Source organism: Etheostoma cragini, chromosome 5 (genome assembly GCF_013103735.1).
Source record: "Etheostoma cragini isolate CJK2018 chromosome 5, CSU_Ecrag_1.0, whole genome shotgun sequence".
Lineage (NCBI taxonomy): Eukaryota > Metazoa > Chordata > Actinopteri > Perciformes > Percidae > Etheostoma > Etheostoma cragini.
In genome coordinates, this window is record NC_048411.1 from 9,224,761 (window position 1) to 9,232,704 (window position 7,944).

The following is a 7,944-nucleotide window of genomic DNA, read 5'->3' on the forward strand; positions in this document are numbered from 1 at the left end:
CCCCCCCCCCCCCCCCCCCCCCCGGGGCCCAACCCCTGATGAGAATGCTAATGGCCCGGGGGCATTAAGTCACATATAAGAAGCTTTTCACATTCAAACACAACATACAGTTAGAAAGAGAACAGAGCCGTTCCACTGGGCTCGGGAGAATTCACAGAGAACAGCAGCTTCAATGGTAAGCCGGTAGAAATATGAGGACATGTGTAACCTGGTGTGATAAAGGCAGTCTCGCTGTCTCCCAGGTTACTCTACACTAATACCATAAGAGTCTACTGCCATATGTCACTGTGTCAAAGGCAGGGAAGGCTTATGGGAAGGACCCAGCCAAGATGTTGTAATTACATACGTGTTTACATGCAGATCTTGAGCATTAATATTGTTTACTGTTCACCATGAGATAATGGTCTGGGGAACATGGGAGAGTAAACTGATCTAAACCTGCTCTAAACATTTAGATTTTCCAAGAAGTTCTTGAAGCTGGCATACATGTTAACTCCAGGAATTCTCATAATTTAACCAGCTTTTAATTTCCTCATTACATTTCTAGTATTATTCAAAGTTTATTCTAAGTAAACCCAGCAGGACATACACTTTTGACATTCTTTGGAATGCAAACAATAAAATAAATTGCTCAATACCAACAGATTCAGGAGCAGGATTTGTTGACATATTTTCAGTCTGAATAGCATAACCCTGCTTCTCGATAGTAATAGGAAGTCAAACATGAGCCTTGCGGGGGGGGGGCACTGCTACCATATGTCACCCTTGACCTTAGCACCTTTCCTCCCATGCGGCGAAGATGAACGGCATAATCAGCCATGTCGCCTTTAACCTTGAAGTTAATCGGAGCCGGTGCGGCGCTGAGCCTCCGCTGGTTATCTGCTGTCATGTGGAGAGAGGCGCTACCTAAAGGCTGGGCCTGAGGATGGGTGGCTTTACTTTTTTTTTTTTTTTATTGTACAGTATATAGGACTAATCTTTTATAAAATTTGTAAGTTTTACTTAACTTTATTTTTTATTACTTATCTTTTTGTATACATTTCGTATCTTTTATGATATAGGGTCTTACTGCACCGTGGGTGGGAGAGAAACGTGTCTTCCATTGCGCATGTTGCAGACTTGACATTACATTTGACGTGACTTGAAATGACATTGGTGTATATCATTTTTGTTGAATAAAAGCATTTTTGATGTCAGTTTTTGATACTGTGGTCATTCATGAGTGATCCCTTTAAATGTGTTTAATTTGTGCAGGTTCTTAACCTCAAGTGTTCTCTTGATTTGTGGGTCTTTGGGGAGCCCGTACCGTATGTGGACATGCCAGAAAAAAAAGGCAATCATTTAATACATGCCGTTCTAATTTTTAGTTAGATTGCAGTCAATCCCACTCATTTGTGTGTGAATGTGATTCACTAATTAAAACGTAACACAGTAGATGCCACAGTAGAACTGACAGAGACTGATACCAAAAATGTCCAGACCATTTAAAAAAAGAAAAGGGTCATCTCTATTTCCCAAAAATAAATCATACATTTAGAACATCACACACAATCACCAATATAAAACTAACTTTAGAAAGCTACTTTTGCTGTTAAAATACCAAACAAATAGAAACTTTTGAGCCACCTACGCAGCTTTGAACAAATGCATAATTAAAATTTGTTTGACGCTGACATTAAAAGATATAAACTCCTAAAAGCATGTTGTTGTATCCCTCAGACATGAAAAGTGAATTTAAAGTAAACATCTTAAATTAGCCTCAGGCAGCCGGAGGGTTAGGTTTGGCTTTCCTGCTCCTGACTAAGAGGCAGCAAAGCCCTTTTAAACAGGCCCAATTTGTTAGCTTAAATGCTAATTTGATACAATGTCAGCCCGAATGAGCGGTTTTGTGACTTGGGTTTCTGCATTTCCCTAAACATTAGAGTAACAAAAGGGCAATTCTTTTGTTTGAGCAACCCTCCCCCCTCACTGTCACATAGGCCAAACCTCTCCACTCTTCAAACAAAGAGCTTCAAGAAAAACTGAAATAGGCCACCAGGGGTTGGCCAATCCTCCAAATTTATATAAACATGTACATTCTGATTTCCCAAAGCAAGATAAAGTCAAGTATTCCTGAATACAGAACAATCTGCCTTTGCTGTCAATCACCATCTCTCTGCAGACAAAACATATGCTGCCCCTACTGAATACACTAACAAGAGCCAAACAGAGGTATGAATCCTACATTGATTGTTAAAAAAAAAGAAAAGAAGGTGGAAGTTAATGGAGGTCCCTCCATTTTGGTTTCTTCCAAAGCTTCGGGGGTGTCTGCCTGCTAAAACCTGAAAACCAGCTGCCTCACCCTGCCTAAAGGCCACCAAGACACAGAAAAGTTGCTCTGAAAGACAAGTCCATTAAAAAGGAGGAACAGTAGCTCCTCAAAAATTATCTCTGCCAAAACATTTTGATTTCTATTACTGATACATAAGGCCACATGAAGTGTGTGGTTTTGTTAAAAAAAAGATTTATTTTCATGAATATGATCATTTTCTACCCACGGACAGAACAACTGCATGGACAAAAGTGACTTAAATATATTAAATATCGAAACTGCAGAAAATCATTAAGGCCACAAATTAGCTTGCTTCCGAACATCAACACAAACTTAAAGTGAACGTTGACCAAATGATGGTTACCATGGTTACGGCGCTAGACTGCTGCAGGGCTCTGACCCAATATTTTTAGAAATCCAAAATCAAAGTGCATTAAATAGTTTTTATTTATTAATTGACCAGCTGTCGACCCACCCAGAACAGGTCCACGACCCACGTTTGGGTCCTGACCCACCAGTTGAGAATCACTGGCGTGTAGCACTGTTTGTGATGAGTCACCTCAGAGGCTGCTGTTCGTACGGATGCTGACCTCAGGGTTTGGGTCTTGCCCACTCCTGCAGATTACATTTGCAATGATCCACCTTACATTGCCCCGATGCATTTGCTTTTTCCACCAGCAGATCAATGCAGCCGTTCTCGGCCTGAACTTCCAAAGGGCAAATAAAACAGAGGTGACCTGGCCACCGTCTTGGGAGTTAATGACCACTAAAACAGCCACTCATAGGAGCCGTCCTCAATGGCCGTTCAACACGCCTTTAATTGTCCTGACAGGGGGGATTAAAAATATAAGGCAGTGATGTTATTGTCTGAAAAGGTGCTTCTATCTCTTCACGCTGCAGTGCTAGCCAAAAGGTTGTCAGTGTTGGTGTGCTTGCCTGTTCCGACATTATAAGAAAGCGTATTTATTAATATATGTGCAGGATGACAGTCTCAGAAAAGGATACAGGCTGTGGTGCACATTGATGTTCGCTCTGTCAGGTTCACATCTAGACTGTGGAGACAACGGCGCTCATGTTTGTCTAGTAAATGTGAAGATTGCTGACCTTGTTTTTAAATTATTTGAATTGTACTATATATTTATTGCTATATTTTTGTGTAATTGTTTTACTGTACTACTGTACTATCTATCTTTTCAAAAGCAAGCAAAGAAATATGTGTGATAACAGTTTTATGTATGTGTATTTTAACAAATATTTTCCGTAGAACGTGATTCACAATTTCCTTTTTTGTACTTCCGACAACCTTTGTCAGCCATGGAGGGTTCTGGGAGAGTCCACGTTGTCCCTTTTTAATGTTTTTTTTTACTTCATTTTTTCGACATTCGGGCATTTTTTTAAGTGACGTTTTGGTTGGGGGGATTTTTTCAAACTGTTGTTGCTTTTTCTGACATTTTGTTTATTTAACGTTTTAAGATGTTTTACTAACCAAACAGCTGTTGTATGAGGGAATTTTGAATGACAGACATGTATTTATACTGTAGCCACACACACATCATTTCAGTTTTTTTTTATATACGGTGCAAAGTCTGTGTAATAAGTTGCCAGAACCTTTACTTTAAGGATTTATTTGTAAGTCTATGAACGACAAAACGTGCTGTATATTGTATTTTCCAGTTAAAACCATAATTGCTAACTCTCACGTTATTTTCTTCACATCACGTGGATGCTCTAAATTAGGGCATTTTTAACATGTATCAGAGCGAGAAATAACATACAATAGTGTGGTCTATTGTAGAGTCCAAGCAGAGTAAACGATGACAAACAGGTCAACAGGACAGTAGGTTGTAACCTTCATGTGATTCCTGTTTGCCAACATACTGTATGTTAAGGGTTTGGCTGGATCAACTTGTTTTGAGGCCATAGGGCAAAACTTTGCTGTTAGGCCACTGTTGACTACCTACACCCCCACTACTGCCTTCTGTGCATCATTTACATATCCTGTCACATCCAAGTCCCCATGAAGGGGATAGTTTGACATTTTGAGAAATATGATTCCTTTCCTTGGCGAGAGTTCAAATGAATGCCTATCCCCTGACTGTCTTTTACTTATAAAGCATTCAAATTACTGTAGGAGCTGTTTTTCATGACGTGCTGGTGTCAGTGGGGATGCCTACTAAGGCTGTGCTCAGACCCAAATCACCTCTGCATTAAAAACAATGCAGGGGCCGCGTTGCTTCAGGTACAGATCAAAACATGAAATGAAATCCAGCAAGTCCGGTTAGAATTACAGATCAATTAATTTGAGGGATTCTCAGACACCAAAACACCAGTTGATCAAACCCTGAGGCACAGTTACACACTGGAAAATGACCATGGCAGAAATTGTTGCCATGGTAAACAGTAGAAATAAAGCGCTCACATTACAAAATAATCTATTGTGTGTTTGTATTTCTGTCATTGGCCACAGTTGCCTGATGGATGATGTCATGTTTTCAGCCTAAATTAAGCCAGTTTAAAAAAAAAAAGACCAGACAACACTGAGTTGTTTTCGGAGCCTCCTGTGTTGGCCCTGGACTGCGCTGACATACTGGCTCATCATCATCATCAAGTCAAAGGGCCCTATTTTAACGATCTCAGCGCACGGCATAAAGGGCCTGGTGCAGGTGTGTTTAGGGTGTGTACGCATCCACTTTTGCTAGTTTAACGGCAGAAAAAAAGAGCCCATGAACCAGGCGCATGGTTCAAAAGGGTTGTACTTAGGGTCTTTATTAATCATAGGTGTGTTTTAGGCGTAACATGCAAATAAAGCAATCCGATTGTCATCTCCCATTCCCTTTAAAAGCCAGGCACATATGTAAGTCAGCGCATTGCTATTGTGATGGTAGATTTGCTAAGCAGGAAGGAGAGAAGCGCAAACAGATAACATGATAATACTATTTCACGTCATTTTTTTAATTTTTAATCTGCTGCATGTTTGTGTGCTGCTGCGTGTCCCTGTGTGTGTCACAAGCATAGTGTGAGCACACTGTGCACGAGCCTAGGCACATTTTACTAATGGACTGTTAAAATCACAATAGTATTCTTCCTTATTGACTTTAGACCAGGTTTTTGTTGATCAATGGTGCGATCACTGTCCGCTGCCTCAAGATAGCAATACGCCAAGAATGCACCTTAACACATCTCCCCATAAGGCACGCCCACGGGTGCACAGATGTGCGCAGATGCATTTGCGATTTAACGACGTGGGCGCTGGATCGGAAACTGACAACTGTGTCAGACTTAAATTAGTAAAGACACAGGACCCTAAAAGTGTTTTTCCCCAAAAGGTAGTTCTCTAGTAAGGTGTAAATAAGGAAGTAACGTGCAGCTTTGCAACACAGCAAAGGGCACTACATGCAGTATTTTTTGTTTTTGTTACTTTGAATAAAAGCATAGTTTTATCAGTTCATTCACTAATTCCTAACTATTTCACCCCTTTCTATAAACCAGTCTCGTTGCTGCACTCTGTGGAGAAAGTGGTTCCTCTGGTTCTCCTAGAGTGGATATCTTTTCATAGGATTGTTGAATGTAGGTACTTCTGTAAGTAATTCTGTATTAAAACTAAATCTCAGAAAACTGGAATTGATTGCTGGTAGAACAGTGGGCCAAGTCAGCACAGGGGGGTGGGGGTGGGGTCAAAGGTTAAACCATGCCTTTGTCACAAGACTGAAGAGAGGAGGAGGGATTTCTACTGCTTTACAGTTGTTTTTTTTGTTTTGTTTTTTTTACAATGGGGGTTCAAGCATTGCTCAGTACAGACCTCACTGTTACAGCGGCAACATACGGTTGGACCAAATGGTTTTCCATCTTAATGCAATCAAGCTCAGACAAAAATAAAGATCCTTCAAACTAGGGCTGGGCATTATATTGACATTATCTCGACATCCATATACGAGACCAGATATTGTCATCGATTTGGGATATCGTAGTATGACACAAGTGTTGTGTTTTCCTGGTTTTAAATGCTACATTAAAGTAAAGTGATGTAATTATGTCTACTTACCAGACTTACTAGCTGTCCTATTATTATCTGCCCACTCAGATGACATTTTTTTACATCTAGATTGAGAACCCACCTCCACTCATACTACAGCCACCCACAACACACCATCCTTTCTACGAACTTCACAGACCGTTTCCACTTATTGTCTTATGTTTACGTTTTTTTTTTTTATTGCTGATTATTACTGCTTCAATTGCTGTTCACTTGTTATTTCTGTTCCTTTACTTGCAAAGTGCATTGAGACCACATTTTATGGTGACCCTTTTAATACAATTTGATTGGTTGATTTATTATCTATAAAAACTGTCATTGTGTTAATGTTTTTTATGAAATAGCCAAGTCTGCCATATCGTTGCAATAGCAACGTTGTTTTAGGTCAAACATATTGTGATATTGGACTTTAAAATGAATAATGCATCTGTTACATGGTGGAATCTTATCAGAGTAAAACATACCAGTCATACACAAATTACTTCTACGTGCCAGTGCTGTTGATAGGTGTCCATCGTAGTGAGGGAAGTTGAGCGGGTCCCAGTCCTTAACCAGCTTATTTTAAGATCCTCCAGGAATCGTCCTGAATTACAATCTAAGCCCTCGTGAAATGAATGTGGACCCAGATTTTGAAATCCTTGTTTTCCTACACTATCATGAGTTGACATCATTCAGAGTGACCTTTCACATAAATGAATCGTCATGCAAATGATCAGGGATAGATGATTAATCATTAACCTTTTCATTTAAATCCATCAGAAAGATAAGATTTGAAAGGTATCAGTCACACCACAACAAAGAAAACAGATGCAAAAAAGAAAGAAAAAAAAACGTCTTTCAAGGGGCAGAAAACTTTGAACCGTGTAAGATCCTGATAAAACATTTGAATGCGTCCTCTCTGTCTGAAATGCCCCGATCTTTACTCCCTTAAACCCAGATCGCTGAATCTACCGATTCATCAAACTGGCGTAGCGTTAACTGAATGGTAAGCCATTGATTGTGCATATAATATAGACATGGGCATACCGCCGGTTTGAAAAAGTCACGGTTTCAAATAATCATATATGTGATGTTTTGGGCATATTGTCAAACATCCATTTAAAATGTAGCCAACGGCATATAAAGAGCCTTTTCTCCATGTCCACTAAAGTTCCTCAGCGTGCACTGTAGTAACATATGCGTGGTCCAGGTAGCTTTGTGTAAAAAAATAGTCATTTGCAAGGCTACTTTTATACTTTAAAATGTATTTATTTTTAAAAATGTTCAAGTCCGTACTTTGTTACTTGAAGTTAAATCAGTACTTTTACCAAAGTATTTTTAGTATCAGAGTTTGAAGCTGCAATTACTAGGGGGTTGGAATCACCACGATACGATATTATGGCGTTACTTATTTCACCATCCCATATTGTGATTTTAAAAAGCTATCTGCCATTTATTTCAATTCATTACATTTTTTTCCAACTTAAAATTATGTGTAACATTTAACATTCTAGTTCTAGTACCAGAAGGGGAAATTCTCATGCGCAACTTATATAATTAAAGATCGATACATGGACAGCATTTCCATGGAAAATATTGCAATATATTGCTTTATCCCCCC